Source organism: Engystomops pustulosus, chromosome 5 (genome assembly GCF_040894005.1).
Source record: "Engystomops pustulosus chromosome 5, aEngPut4.maternal, whole genome shotgun sequence".
NCBI lineage: Eukaryota > Metazoa > Chordata > Amphibia > Anura > Leptodactylidae > Engystomops > Engystomops pustulosus.
In genome coordinates, this window is record NC_092415.1 from 148,784,071 (window position 1) to 148,801,256 (window position 17,186).

A 17,186-nucleotide genomic window follows, 5' to 3' on the forward strand; every position below is an offset into this window, starting at 1 on the left:
TCATGCAGGAATGCATCTCTTCTCATCACTATCTAATTTTTGTGTCAATTGGTCAAAGTCAGAAGCGTTAAATATATCCCTGCCTGCATCTCTTAAAGAGAAGCTCCAAACATCCTTTAGATGTAGATGGCCCGTAGAAAGTTTCAATCAAGCCTACAGATAAACTGGTCCAAATTAGTATATATGCCATTAGAACGTATCCTATGGAGAAAACCTGAAACATTATCTGGTCTCAAAGTAGTCACCCAGTTCAAGCCTTTATCAGAACGAAATACAGTGCATGGAAATTGCTGCCCCTCTCAGTCGTAGGATGCACAAACCTAGTGAAGATTATAATTTTAGCAAAATATCATGCAGCATGCTGGGCTCCAATAGATTTTTCCTGGAACTACACTCCAGTACTGCCAAATTTATATGGGGGAACACCAGAGAGGAAGTTAGCTTACAAACACTGGAAAGGCCTAAAAGAACAGGCCGGTATGGCGCTTCCTGGCTTCTACTTGTATTACCTAGAACAGTGATGGCGAACCTTTAAGAGACCGAGTGCCCAAACTGCTAACCAAAGCCGACGTTTCTATTGCAAGGTGCTAACACAGCAATTTAGCCCAATAGTGCCACAATACCACTATACAATAGACAAATAACCCTTTGACATCATAAGGCCACCGTTACAACCACATAAATAGCATAATTCTGGTTATAAGACCACTATAGGAAGGTCAACACGACCAATAATAACACTATACTACAAGCTAATATAGTGATGAATACTGTATTATTGCCATCAGTGTCGGACTGGTGTACCTTGGGCCCACCAGAGAAACTTTTTTGGGGGGCCCACCCTGCGTGTAATAAGAAAGACTACCAGAGTACTCCTAATTGAAGTGTAAAACACGTTCTATCTAACATTAGATACAGAATTGAGGTCCATATATAACTGTAGCTTCAGCCAAGGTTGCAGCCACATATGCTTCCCCATAATGGCAGTGTGAATGCACACTAACTGTGTCCAATCATCGCTGGGAAAACATCTTATTATATTATATTACTGTGCCTGTAGCTCCATGTATGGCTGTGTACTGTGCCTGTAGCTCCATGTATGGCTGTGTACTGTGGCTGTAGGTCCATGTATTGCCGTGTACTGTGGCTGTAGGTCCATGTATGGCTGTGTACTATGGCTGTAGTTCCATGTATGGCTGTGTACTGAGGCTGTAGCTCCGTGAATAGCTGTGTACTGCGACTGTAGCTCCATGTATGGCTGTGTACTGTGGCGGTAACTCCGTGAATAGCTGTGTACTGCGGCTGTAGCTCTGTGTATGGCTGTGTACTGCGGCTGTCGCTCTTTAAGTAAAAGTTTTATTTTCTCCAAAAATAACATACACAACAAAGAAATGCTGCAGCATTGTGAGTTTAGGGGTAATACCCAGTCCCTCCAGTAGCCAGTATAGAGACAGGGCCTCACCCCCCACCCCACAATAGAAATAGGGCCTCACCCCCCACCCCAGGATAGAAATAGGGCTTCACCCCCTACCCCAGGATAGACAGACACACACACACAGAGGGCCTTACCAAGTGCAGCGCCATTTCAAGTGCCAGCAAGCCTGCGGTGACGTCACCAGGAGCAGTCATTGGGCGCCATGAAGGAGCAGACATCGGAAGGCCGGGGCCCCGCTGACGTCGTCGCGCCGTGAAGAAGCAGGAAGCGGAGCGGCAGCGGAGTGCACCTGGGCCACGCAGGTATCGGAGTGCAGGGACCCAGCAGGCGTCGGGGCTCACGTTCATGAGACTGGGGAGATGGTGTGCATGCCCGCAGAGAGGTTCGCATGCCATAGGTTCGCCACCACTTACCTAGAAGGTCAGTTGCAATATCTGTATCAATGGGTCATGCTCAGAACATCACTTTGGACACAACTGGATTGCAAAATATCCTATTACCCGTCCACAGGCTTGGTCTGTCGAATACCAATACCATAGTCGAAATGACCTTATCGAGGAATTCAGCATTGCCGCACTTAGAAAACCTGGAAGTGCAGGGGTTGAAGTCGAGCAGGAATATGTACTTTAGCACACGGTGTGCTGGCTTCCTTTTCAGATGTAAGAACGAAAAAAGAATTAGCACCTCACCCCAGTACGCATGCAGAAAATGGGAAAAAAAGAGTGCATTCCTCCACTTGTCCTAGATGTAGTTCTTTGGTAGATGATTTTATGCAAATGAAACGGATATGTGACCCAATAGCACGCTATTGGAAGCAAATCACAGACTTTCTAATAAACCTTACTGCACTGACTGTCTCCTGTGTGCCTGAGATGTGCCTGTGTGCCTTCTGGGAATGCTATTTTAAGACTAAGAGTGATTGGAAAGAAGGACTACTTTAGACAAAATATGATTCAAATGCCTCGACTTTATTGACTCATGTCATTTGCATAAATTGTATAGCCTTTTTTTCTTAAAAACAAGGGCATAAGAAGCTAAAAGAAGAGCAGATCCTGCCAGAGGGGGCACACACCGGTATGTCAGTGTGCTAGATTTACAATACTTGATCCTGGTGGTAGATTTTAGAACTCTAAGATTACACTCCATTAAACATGATTGCTGCACATTTATAGCACAAGTATAGCACCAACAGCATGCTAGTTGAGTGCTTGATGCTTCTTAGACAATACAAGCATATGTATACAAAGAATAAAAGTCTGGAATCAATGAACACAGTTTTACAGCATGCCATGTGTCATAGGTGGGTGAGCGCCTTTCACACACCGGTGACAATTGAAAAAGACTGCTGGGTAAGAATAGGACCCATTTTATCTAGTGTACCATGGAGAGTTGGATCACGGCCGTGTGTTTAGATCCATAGATCTAAATGGGGATTTCTACTAGCAGCTGCAAAAACATTTAGCATGTGTCATGAAACAATGGATGTTTGCAAGTTAACGTTACCAAGCAACTCAACTAGAGAAACCCCAAACCATGTTCACCGTTACACTGCTGTGATCAACAGAACAGAGGTAGCATTCCCTACAGCCTTTATTTGATCAGAGATTTTAACAAAACTCCTATTATACAATTATATTAATAACCAGGTATTCCCACTTCACTTAGGGTTGGTTAGGGATTGAATTAACTGTACTAAACAAAAAATAAAAAAAATCTTCAATTCATTCTTCATTAAAAAAAATTACCTACATGCCCATAATAAACTGTAAATAGGGCTAACCTGTCCCCTAGAAACTAGTCTGTGTTGACCATAGATACTGCCACCACTGCTCATCAAGTAGCGGTTGCCATGCTAGTGCATAGAAAAACGTTTCCCGGCTTCCAAACCCGCTGGAAATAAGTGAACACACGTAGCTAGCATTCACATAGAGAATAGCTTGCTCGATAGATGAGGATGGCTGCCGGGCATGCGCAGTAGCTTCCCATCGGTCCTGATCATTCGAGCCTTACACGGGACAAACCAGCACTACTACGTTTTCTTAATCTAGTAGCAGCTGTGAAGCTACTGTGCATGCCCAGCAAATGTCCTGATCTAGCAAGAAAGGTTGCCAGGAATATGTGAACGGTGCTTGCTGTTCACATTCACATTTTTAGGGCCTCTTTCCATGCTCATGTGCAGCCACTGCTACTGGCCGTAGCGGAGGTGGCCGTATCTAGTGTAAACACAGGGCCGGTGCTAGGGGGCAGGCAAGCCCCAATTACAGTATATTATGGACATGCAGGTAATTTAAAAAAAAAAAAAAATGAATGGAAGAAATATTTTTTTTGTGTTAGGAATTGAATTAACTATACTTAGTGAGGTAGGAACATTCATTTAATGTTTCTTCAAACTAATTTTGGGAGGGGTGGTGCTGGATAAAATGAGTAACAAATAAAATAATAATTTAGAAAACACAATGCATCCTGTCATTCTCACATTCTAAGACACAAGTGCTGAAGCCTACCTACCATCTGCTATTTTTTCCATAGACAACTGCAACCTCATTCCACTTACATACACACTGTTCATTTACTTTAAAAAACAATAATGTTATAACTCTTTGATTAACAGATGTTAAGGCTTAAAACTTTACAACAAAGATTTATCTGAAGGTTTGTGTTTCAGCTGTATGTTCTCTATCTTTTAATTTTTCATCTCTGTTTTTTAACTGTACTGCTCCTATATTTTGCTTCGTCTATAAAAATTTCTTTAAAAAAAAAAAAAAAAAAAGAACAGTAAGAACTATAAAATTGTTATCTAAAACTTTGGGGGTTACAATAAAGAAGTAACATCAGTGCAACAGCAGGAAATTAATTCTGTGGATGGCCTGGAAAAGAAGGCTTATAAAGTTAACGAGATATTACTTAAGGCAAGAAAGATACAATTAGACTACTCATCAGAGAAGATAAACCAAACATTTTGCCTAAGAAAAATAATGAAGCTAATTAAAATGAAATGAAAACCTAGCTAAATGAAACTATGGCAGAGGTTACATACTCCAGAACCTAATGCAATTGCTGCTCTGCCTACAACGTGGAAACAAATATAATCTGTATGAGTTACTAAAATGCATAAATTAAAAGCAAAGTGTGTGGTGAGCCCGCATATACCATCACATTATAAAATGAGAAAATGTAATTATGCAGCCAGTAAAATGCATGTTTTACAGTAAAAACTACCAATAATCACACAAAGGATTTTCCAGGGAAGCATATTTTCTTAATGACTACTAATTTTTCTTTTGCCAACTTATAGAACCGACCAACTTTGAGATCTGCTGATCAGTTGATCTGAATTCATCCTGGTGTTTGTAATATAGATCAATCGGATGTCAGGAAAAGGCGAACATTTGTATTCAGTTCCCGCAATCTGAAGACTGGGTTATTATGAATGGCCCACAAGACGTGCTCCATCACCAAAACATATAAAAGTAGGGGACAGGGGGCCTGGTGTTTGATATTGAAGGGTTATCCTTCTAAGAGATGAGCGAGCACTAAAATGCTCGAGTGCTCGTTACTGGAGTCAAACTTTTCCCCATGCTCGAGTGTTCATTTCGAATAACGAACCCCATTGAAGTCAATGGGAGACTCGAGCATTTTTCACTGAAAGAACACATTGAAAGAACACTAAAGAAGAACACATTGCAGATGTTTCCGTACTTTTGCTAACTTATCCGAAGACACGCGTGCGGAACGGTGTTCTTCACAATAGTATGTTAAGAACAATATGTGTGAAGAACACATCGCAGATCTATCCCCAGATCAAGGACTGTAAACCAAGCACACTTACATACTAAAGTGCACCCCCTGTTGCAGGATCTGCTCTACTTTTAGCTTCTTATGCCTTGGTTTTTACAAAAAAAAAAAACTATTAAAATTATTCAAATTAGCCTGAGGGGCTAATAATTATAAAAATTAAAAATTAATGGAGCATGGAGCCCCTCAAGCTCATTTGTAGGGGCATACAAGGGCATAAGAAGCTAAAAGAAAAGCAGATCCTGCCTGAGAGGGCACATACCAGTATGTCTGCATGTTTGGTTTACAATCCTTAATAAGGTGATAGATTTCCTTTAACCCCTTAAGGACGCAGGGTTTTTCAGCTCATTTCTCGCTCTCCAACTTCAAAAATCCATAACTTTTTCATTTTTACGTGTACAGACCTGTTTGAGGGCTTATTTTGTGCGTAACAAATTTTACTTTCCCGTAATGTTATTTATTTTAACATGCCGTGTACTGCGAAGCTGAAAAAATTCCAAATGTGGGCTCAGTTCTTGTGGGCTCAGTTTTTACGACTTTTACTCTTTGCTCCAAATAACATGCCTACTTTATTCTTTGGTTCGGTGCGATCGCGGTGATACCAAATTTATATAGGTTTTATTGTGTTTTAATACATTTTAAAAAAATTAAACGAATGTGTACAAAAAAGAAAAAAACTTTTTCATACTTTGGCGGAGATGTGTGAGGGGTCATATTTTGCGAAATGAGCCGACGTTTTCATTGCTACCATTTTGAGGTCTGTGCGACATTTTGATCATTTTTTATTTAATTTTTTATGTTATGTAAAAAGGTGTAAAAGTCGCTTTTCGGACATTTGGGCGCCATTTCCCGCCTCGGAGGTCACCGCCGCCCGTAACCGTTTTTATATTTTGATAGATCGGGCATTTTGGGACGCGGCGATACCTAATATGTTTGTGATTTTTACTGTTTGTTATGTTTTATATCCGTTCTAGGGAAAGGGGGGTGATTTGAACTTTTAATATTTTATTATTTTTTTTTATTTTTTAAACTTTTTTTTTTTTCTTTTTTTTTTCACTATTTTTTAGACCATCTAGGGTACATTAACCCTAGATGGTCAGATCGCTCCTACCATATACTGCAATACTACAGTATTGCAATATATGGCATTTCTGCACACTATACATTATAATGAGCCACAGCCACAAACGAAGACCCGAGGTTACCATGGCAACCGATCGCCGCCCCCGATGACGTTCGGGGGCGCGGCGATCATAACAGATGGCGGCGCCCGCGCGCCGCCGTCTTTTAAATGCCGCCGGCGACCTTGCCGGCGGCAACGGAGGGGTTAATAGTCGCGATCGGTGCAAGCCCGTGAGCCCTCTTCATACATCCCTTATACCTCGGCGCCGTAGAGCTACGGCGCAGAGCGTTAAGGGGTTAAGGGCTCTTTCACATTGGCTTTGTTTTTCACATCTGTGGTTCAGGGATTTCCACTGATGCCTCAGAAAGCCATTGGGGGTCATTTACCAAGGGCCCGATTCGCGTTTTCCCAACGTGCTACCCAAATATTTTTGATTTGCACCGATTTTCCCTGTATTGCCCCAAGATTTTGGCGCACGCGATCGGATTGTGACGCATCGGCACCGGCATGCACGCGACGGAAATCGGGGGGCATGGCCGCGCGAAAACCCGACGGATTCGGAAAAACCGCCGCATTTAAAACAATAAAAGTGTCGGTCCGGCTCGGTGAAGTTGAGTGCGTTCAGATGCTTTTTAGCGCAGCAGCGCCACCTGGTGGACAGCGGAGGAACTACCTTGATGAATCCCGGCCGGACCCGAATCCACCGCAGAGAACGCGCCGCTGGATCGCGAACGGACCGGGTAAGTAAATCTGCCCCATTGTATTCAATGGGTGATTTCTTATTGCCTTGTGTTTTCACTGATCCGTTGTTGCGTATCATGGAAGGCAATAGTCTATGGATCCACACAAAAAAACGTAGTTTTTAGTTTTGAAGACACAGAGAAAGTGGAAGAAAACAGAGATACAACAAAGACAAAACACAACTGATGCACAAGTAAAGCTGAGTATCAACACCGATGTGACAGAGCACAAAACTAGTGAATTTAACCCTTTACCATTTTTAGCAATACTTAACAATGACCTAGCAGCAATTATTATACAGTGGGTACAAAAAGTATGCTGGCCCACTTTAAATTTTTTACTCTTTGTTTTATTGCAGCCAATTGGCTACTAAACCAATTGTTTTTTGTTTTTTTGCTCAATGTACATTCTGCACCTTAACAAAAATGTATATAGATATTTTTACTAATTTACTAAACAAGAAAAAACAAAACATTACATGGTAATAAGCACTTAGACCCTTTGCTCAGTATTGAGTAGAAGCACCTCTTGAGTGAGTAGAGCCATGGGTCTTCGTGGGAATGATGCAACAAGTTTTTCACATCTGGACCTGGAGATCCTCTCCAGTTCCCTCAGGTTGGATGGTGAACATTAGCGGAAGCCATTTTTAAAGGGTGCTGTGCGCCCATTGCCGTCTGTGGGGGGCGTACATAGGCCGTATAATACGTCGGCCGTATACATGTTCCCCATACGGCAGTGTGAATGCAGACTAATACACGATTCTACATGTATGACAGGCATTGGGAAAGATGAGTGAGCAGGACTTAACTGGCTGTGGTGTTCACACCGCATGGCTGTGTCGCTAAACAAATTCACAAGGATCAGGTGCATATTTGCCACATGCTACCTCAGTAAATGTTTTCATAGAAGAGAAACACAAACAGTAGCCTCTGTTGTCTAAGTTGTAATTTGCTCTAATAGTAGATATTTTGCTTCAATTAACTATGAAGATATAAAGAACATTTCTGTCGCTTGACCTAAAATGTTGGTCCATGTTTTCAAATTACTGATGAAAATTTCTGTTCGTTTCAAATGGTTTCCGCTAGGAAGCACTGAACATGTTGTAGAAGTTCAGTAACCTAGAAGCGAAAATGCAAATGAGCACAAGAGTGTGTCCACAAACTAGTGAATTTATTTTCAAACATTTGCAAGTGTTAGACAGAAGCAATGATCTCCTGTGGAGCTGTGTTACAATGTAATCAGAAATAAAGAATGTGCTCAATCTATCCTGCTAATAAAAAGAAACTGCAGGCTTTTTTTGGGTTTTAAATGAAAACATATGTGCACTTCATAAAAATACTTTGTTTCCACGTAACCAGCTTTAAGCCAGTTTGCCATTAACTTCATAAATAAAGATTTATTCGGGAAGATTCATCAATACATTTTCAATACAGTAAACAAATGGTATTTTTATGTTTCCTCTGGCCATACAAGCAAACAGTATCTTATTTTATTCCCTAGTAGTGGCTTTTTTAATTTGCCAAAGAGCCTCTGAAAGTTGAAAATTAAATTGTAAGGGGGGCTGGGACTCAGGAAGACAAACAGGTCAGCGAGTCCTAAGCTAAGCCGCCCAAAGCAGACACCTGCCTATTTCCTTGGTGAGTCCCAATGACCCGGGACAACTATAAGACAATCCCTCCACACGGAACAAGACAAATAAACAAAAAAAAAAAAAAACACAAGGAGGCAGATTGCACCAACCGACTCAGCAATTGTGGTAGCAAAAAAATTACAAAAATCAAGATCCAAAGGGCAGTAAGAGTTTCAAACCAGATGTCAGGTACCAGAAAAAAAAAAAAAACATACAGAACATGCGTGAATGAAGCCAGAAATTTGACCAGCAGCCTACAGAGTGAATGGTGAATATTTATAGAGAGGATAAGGGGAGTGTGAGCATCACCACATAGCAACAAGGCTCCAGCCTCCTGCTCAGAAACATGGATGTGGGAACGCCATCTGCGGTTTGCCGGCTGATGATACCCGCTTAGCGCGATTCTGGAGACGTGATGGCACTGGCTGTGTTGGAATGGTGATAGCGAAGGGAATGTTAGTAGATCCCATCATCTGGATGCGCTGATAAGTGCTGTCACGATTCAGTGTGTTGGCCACATGTAGCCGGTGATATCTGGAGGAGCCATTTGAAGTGTGGAGGCTGATAGAGAGTATCCTGACTACGGGAGAATCTTGGGTACTGAAGATCTGCATATACCCGAGTGAAAAGTCTAAAACTTTCAGTGTGCCAAGTAGATAATAATTGTGATATTGAATGGAAGACTCATAATGAAGCCTGGCAATAAGAATCCCTTCAAATGAGAGACGTGCTATTATTGCTATTCTTACTCCAATTGTGTTTATACATGATGCTTATATCTAATTCTTCTATTGTGACTTTGGGGACTTCATTTGACCTTCTGGTACATAATGCAGATCATTGGAGATTAGGAGACTTACTGGACTGTCTACTTTTTGTAAAATTAATAGTTATTAGAATTACAAAACCTTTCCTGGAATGTATGAGGTCTTAGGAATAGAATAAAAAGAATTAGTGTTTTTATTCTAATTAAGAAATTCTAACTATCAATTATTTGCATACAGGAAACCCATCCGACACATGAGTGGGTAGGAGTTGCATAGCACTCATTTCATACATCTTATTCAAGAGGGGCATCAATTTTGGTCCTCTGGAACGATTATATGGTAGTTTGTATGATAAAAAGATTGTTATTGCCTCAGTCTATATTCCCACCCCTTACAATCCACAGATCCTATATCAATTATATGGATTTCTATTAGATAAGCAATATGCACTTTGTTTATATTGTGTGATTTCAATAATGTATTGGAACCAAGACTAGATAAGTCTGGTAGGTATAAGAAGAAAGGTAGTTACAGTATAAATAAGTTTTCTATGTTATTAAATGAATTTGGTTGGATAGATATATGGAGCGCGTGTCATACTAATATCAACGAATATTTGTGTTTTTCACAGACAATGTATTTTGTTTTGGGAATAAGATTAGATTGGGCTTATTTCACAATGTTAACCTCTAAGGACACAGCCTTTTTTCACTCTTCACCTTCAAAAATCTATAACTTTTTCATTTTTTCGTATACAGAGCTATCTGAAGGCTTATTTAGAACAAATTTTACTTCTCAAAGTAACTTTTTCATACTTCGATGTACGGTGCTGTGTGATGAGCTTATGTTTTCATTGCTATAATTTTGAGGACTATGTAACCTTTCGATCACTTTTTATAAATGTTTTTATGATATGTAAAATACTGTAAAAGTTAATAACCGTTTTTATATTTTGATAGTTCGGGTCTATCTATAGATAGGATATAGATAATTATGGTGTCATTGTCAGCAGTGTGTGCTTGCAATGAGGTCACAGGAGGTAGATCCTGTTCCTCCATCTTGCTTATTGTAGTTTGAGAGCTGGAAACCATGGTTACTATGGAACAAAAAAGGTACCAAGTGAGGACAGAGGCAAAATACTTTTAGGAATGATTTCCAGGGACACCTGGAGGAGAATTTATTTTTTAGTTTTGACGGTTACACTTTAAGAACCAAATAAAAATGACAGAACAGATAGCCAAATTCCCATGGCCAAGCTGAAATTGCAGGAGTGGCAAAGGGTGGTAGATTATTTTGAGGTATATATGATTTAAAAGGCGAATTGGTGAGGCTAAAGTTTCTCATTAGAAAAACAAAGGAAAGCCAGGTCCGCTCTACGCCAGGTGCTCAATCCAAGAGGAGATCTTTCAATCTCATAGATAAGGAAAAGAATGCAAAGAAGTTGATTGGCACTCACATGTTCAGTTAAAAATGTTGTCCAGCTTTATTCATCCAAATTGGCACAATACAGATAAAATGCAGAAACAAGGATAAGATGCAATACACATCTAGATCTGACACGTTTCAGACCATCACGTCCTTAGTCAGATATCATAGTGAACTTCAGCACAGGCTAATATACCATGCAATCCGGAAGTAGGAAATTTCCCACAGATGCCGGGCAATTAGTCCGTTGCCACATAGGTACAAAAAAAACAGAAAACAAAATAAAAAAAATACATAACACATGTAAAAACAGGGATACAGGCAGTCCCCGGGTTACATACAAGATAGGGTCTGGAGGTTTGTTCTTAAGTTGAATTTGTATGTAAGTCGAAACTGTATATTTTATAATGGAAGTTCTAGACAATTTTTTTTCTTTTGCCCCAGTGACAATTGGAGTTTCAAAATTTTTGGTGTAATTGGACCAAGAATTATCAATAAAGCTTCATTACAGACACCTTACAGCTGATCATTGCAGTCTGGGACTATAGTAAAGCATCCAGAGAGCTTCACCAGAGGTCACAGGGGGCAGAGGGGTCCGTCTGTAACTATGGGTTGTCTGTAAGTCGGGTGTCCTTAAGTAGGGGACCGCCTGTATTTCAATAGTTTAAAATCAAATCATTTCTAACATTAAGACCTTTAGGAAAAATGCAATCTCAGATAAAGATCCAGGATTAACCAATTCATCAGATCTTTAACAGTGAAAAGACATTTTATCCACTTGGATCTGCGTGGCCAAGAAATGGATGACTCTAAAGACTATACACATGTTGATATTAGCCTTACTAACCTTGATTTTCCTTCTATCCATGATGTGGTAGTGTATGATAACTTGTGTGATTTGTCTACCATTAGTCAGGAAGTAGATCGCCCCCTGACTACTCATGCAGGGAACTTCTGTACCACTAATTCTAACTTTTATCCAGCTAAATCCAAACCACCTATTTTAGACATACCATGATGTCAGCAAGCGACTGAAGCAGCACAACGGAGGGTTTGTTAATCAGCACCCTACTTACAGATGACCCGTAGTTACGGACCAACCTCTCCGGCCACTGTGACCTCTGGGGAAGCTCTCTGGATATTTTACTTTAGTACCAGGCTGCAATGATCAGCTTTAAGGTGTCTGTAATGAAGTTTTATTGATAATCCTTGGTCCCATGAGAGCACAAAATTATGAAAATTCAATTGTCACTGGGACAGGTGCCGAAACTTGGCAAAAGTGGAGCTACGGGTAGTGTCTCTTCTGCCAAACCAATACTAGCAGAACACAACCAGTTCACCACAACACTTTCAGAGCCGCAACGGCACCCCTATTGTAATATCCCCTATACATGTCTGTCTAGTTTGTGTTATTGTGACTGGTCTATTTTTGTACCATAATTGCTTCAAACTATGTTTGTATGCAACCAAGGAACTAGCAACATGTAATAATGCACCTCTCAAAGTATGTATGTATTTGTATCAATAAATCTCTAACTGTGTAACAATTGCCGGAACACTATGTACAAAAAACTTCCCCCAGGGGATCAATAAAGTTGTATTGTATTGTCCCCAGAGACTTACTAATGCAAAGACCCTGGCAATGCATGGGATAGGAAGGTGTTGCAAAAATGTTCCTCTCCTTGTCAGGAGCTGTCTGGTGAGCCTGCACGACTCCCCCAGGGGCTCTGGTTAACTTAGTAACTGCAGCTGTAGGCCTCTGCCTAAGAGGTCATGAGTTAACCAATGACATGCTCTGTCATTACTGTAAGGAAGGAGTGTGCTGGTTGGACAAGTACTTGCTACCTCACAAGGGGAAATCAGCAGTTTGCGGTTTCAATAAAGAAATGTAAGTTATTCTGCACCAACATGCCTCCATGTGATCCCTGGATCAGACTGTTCACCATTATGGGTGAACCAGGGATCCCTATCTACCCATTTGTGTTACCCCAGGGAGAAACCTACTCCGCATTCTTTTCCTCCATTTTGTTGCACACGCCACCTGCTGGAGACCTGCCAAGGCCTCTGCTCCTGATACAAAGCCCCACAAGGCAGTATTGCCAGCCACTCCGCTAGTCAGGACTCCGGCTTCCTCCAGCAACCCAAAAAAGGTGGGGGATGTTGCACTATTACATCTGTGGCAGTGGTAATATCAACTTTTAAAATGATGCCTTTGAGCCAGAAACACTTCACCGGCTGTTACATAGTCCCACCCCCCCTCACCGATCTCTTGGCACTTCAGCCCACTTTAGCCTCTCTGATGTAATCTCACTGCAGGCCAGGAAGTTTAAGCACACAAGGAGAGGGGGAAGTTCCCCTCACAGCTTAAAGAGAACCTGTCACCACATTTGCACATATACAGCCAGTGACACGTTCCTATAGAGCTCTATTAACTGACTGACAGCCTTCTTTTAGCTAAAAATTGTTTGGCTTACATCCACAGAGATCACCTTATATCTTATGTTACCTGGCATCATAGGGGGGCGTGTCTTGGTTAGCCCACCCCTCCCATCTAATGCTCCCCATGCCTTACTGGTACCAGTTCATTTCATATGACCAGAGTGACATAATCTAAGGTCCTTTAGGTTCTTAATAATCGCAAACTGTAACCCATGCATGCATCTGATCACATGAAGTCACAGCAGCCTCCATGGACTTCTACTCCTCCCCCATGGAGGCTGCTGTGATTTCTAATCGCATACATGATCAGGGCAATGGAGTTTATGTATATTGACCACCATGTGACTGGGTGTTTCATAAATCGAGCCCCATTACTACCTTCAGGTTATGTTTAACTTGTCATTATTTCTTTCACTGTGGACTTTTTGGTTTTGGTCATTTTTAGCTCTGATACTCTATTCTAAAATCATTATTTCCAGCTGTTAAAAAGTCAACTTTTCATTTCATTGGTTGATGATTATTAGCTAACATTAGATGTTCCCAGTAGTTAGGCCATGACAAGATAATTTCCAGCAGCGCTCAGCAATTTTCCTCAGCTCCATAGAGATAAATGGAGCAGAACGGTCTTGCGTCTGCTCCATTAATCTGACAGAGCGACAAGGGGTCAGACAAAAGTGCATTTAGCCCCTTGTTTTCGTTATCTCCGATTTGAGACCTCCTCTGATCAGCAAGTTAGGCCTTATCCTGTGGATAGGGCCTGTTTTTTATCCGTAGGAAACCCTCTTTAAATTCTATGAACACATGTGACACAGAAAAAAAAGCTGGATACATGTTAATAATTTCCTCAATTTTAGAGACATGACCACAGGGATCCGGAATTGCTAGCATCTAAAGCCCTACCCATCTACAAAAGCTGTATGATTATGCAGGTATATTAGTTTAAACAATTCGTTTAAGACCCTAACTAAAACACTTTAAACAACTAAAATATAAAGATTCCTTGGTTTAGGTGGAAAAAACCCAAGATTCTAGAGCAGTGGTGGCGATCCTATGGCACTGGTGCCAGAGATGGCACTTGGAGACCTCTCTGTGGGCACACTGGCTGTCTCCCAGGCACCGAGTTTGGCAGACATGTCATCTTCCTGCAGTCTCAGGCAGTCCAAGCAGTGCCCTGCTATTTTAAAGTGACCCATCCTGTGCTGCTTGGTCCTGTCCGAAGAGTAAAAGGGTGTGGACAGGGTCGGATTGGAGCTCAAAGATTCTGGTAGCAATAAGTTTGTTACTGCCTAAATTGCTGTGTTGGCACTTTGGAAAAAGCTTGTGGTATTTGGGTCTCATTTTGGGCACTCAATCTCTAAAAGGTTCGCCATCACTGTTCTAGAGGAACCTGTCAATTCCACTAGCTCCCAAAACCACTAATAGTACCTTACTTTTTCACCAGTTTCCAAGTGTCCAAATGGTCAAGGAGGCTGGGGAACTCAACCATGCAGACAAACTCTCTCCGCCACCTGGCACTGTGCCTATGTGTTTGGCGCTGGCTCTGTATGCCACTGGCGGCTTCACAGGCGCATGAGACATACGACAACTCAGTGCTACGCAGAAACCAGGAGATGGTCATCCTGCAGACCATGGATAAAACTTCTAACCAATAAAATAATGTAATATAAAATTTTAGGTTTATAAGAATAAACAAGTCACAGACAATTCAAAAAGTTTTTCTAAAGTCAAAGATGTAAAAAAATAAAAACATTTTTTTATTGAGACCTCTGTTTTAATTTCCTTTCTCTAAAAGAACTTTGTGTGAAAATTCTTTGAGCAACCAACAATATTTATTTGGCTTCACGCTCCTTTCCCAAGTGCTTTAACAGAGGGATAATAAACCTGTAATCCTACTGTAATTTTATACATAGTATATCTTTTGGTGCATGAAAAAACACCCAATTGTTATTTGAAACATAAAATAATTTGCAATAAAAATTTTACATTATTGTACATCAAGTAAAAATGATTATTTTTTTCTGTAAGAAATAGTTTCTTCTATAGACTAAAATAATGAGTATACTTCAGAAGGATTATGCCTTATTTGTTAAATGAAAGCAATTAAGTTTTTTTTTTCTCTCAAGGTATATTGGCCTTACAGGAAGGAAGGTTTTCAAGAACATCTTTTCATTTTAAGAACATCTTTTCATATTATTTGTTTCATGGGAATGCCCATTATTCACAGCAGATTAAAAAACAAAGGGCTCTTGTGCATGAATTAAGACAGACGATTTTCCGAAAAAGTCATGTCTTTGATTGCCTGCCTTGGTAGGCATGACAACTTCCCAAAGGCAAAATGCTTCTAGAAGAACAAATTGTGCAAGTTACCACCTGGGAAATCAATATTTAATGCATGTGCTTCTACAAGAAAGAGGACTTTCACACATAAATAGCTATCTCTTCATGTCCAGCTTGGTAAATTCTGTACTTTTTGTGATGAATGTAAAATTACTTTGACCTGCTTTTAAGACTAAGGCAAGGAAAATCTGTGTAGCATGGGATTGGGGGAGTCAAATCTCATCTCAGAGGAAACTGCTGACTTTGGCGGAAATAGACCACGAGTCCAGTTAACTCCCTTGATGGAATTACTAAAGACAGTTTTTCCCCAAGTGATAAAGTCCAAACAATTTGTTAAGAGGAATGCATGGTATAATCTAAACTCTCAAATATTATAAATCAGTGTAGAAAGGGGACAATGAAACTTGATAAAAACACTGAATTATAAAGCCATAACATTAAAACCTCTAAGAAATGTGGCTCATTTGTAAGCCATTGAGAGAAGGCTGGCTGGTCTTGTCCAATCCCACAGAAAAGCTGCTGTAGCAGAAGATTTGATGATGAACACCTTAAAAGGTATCATTAGAGATCATGCTACAAAAGTAATAATGTTCAGTTGACAGGAAAGTGGGGGGGGGGGGGGTTATGCAATTTAAGGCATCACATTTTCAATGATGTGTTTGATCTATGCAATTTATTAAGTAGAATGCAGCACCTCACTTACTGGAAAAGAAACTTCTATTTTATTATAATCCTTATAAAATAGAAAGAGCTGCAACTTTAAAGGGAACCTGTCAAATTAAAAAATTAGTTTGAGCAGAATGATATATTTTTGTGGGAAGAGATTTACATAGCAATTTCTCCATTGATATCTATGCTATCTCTACGTATTGAAAAGAGATGAACAGACCTGGCGTTCCTGTTCCAGGTTTAGCCACGCAACCCTCCCCAGGGCTGCATATTAACAAGCTGTTACACACAAGAAGAGCACTTACCCCCCTTCCATTGTGTGCTCAGTGCTACTTAGATTACAGGAAGTTTTGGGGGCAGAGTGAGTCTAAGACAGAGAGTGTTTCTGTCACACATCCATAACCTATCATTAGCATCATTTTAAAAGTTTATTTTAGAATTAAGAAGGCTATGGATAACAATCATAAGAAGATTACCACAGCCGGTACCCGGATCTATAAGTGCCCCTGGTTTATTACGCTCGTTTAAAGGGAACCTGTCATCAGGGAGGTCTTTTTTTACCTGGCAACAGATTACAAAAGCCTATGGCATGTTAATTTTGAAAATTGTCTTTTTCAGAAATATGAATAAATTGAGTGCTTTTTTATTGATTATTTTACATGTCCTAGCTCCCTGGCAGAAGTGTGTCATGAGTACCAGTAGAAGTGGGTCATCTCCTACTCCTTCTCAATCTCTACCCTGATCCCTGAGTGAGGAGGAAGGGAAGGGTAGATTGAAGAGAAGACAACTCTTCCCTAACCCTTCCCCTGGGACTTGCCACATGCT

General features: G+C 40.6%; 1 protein-coding gene across 9 annotated transcripts in view; it reads right to left on the reverse strand.

Moving 5' to 3' along the window:
• TPK1 (thiamin pyrophosphokinase 1) overlaps positions 1-17,186 on the reverse strand; it is a 335,076-nt gene that overhangs the window by 278,143 nt on the left and 39,747 nt on the right. The gene's annotated exons all lie outside the window — the stretch shown is intronic.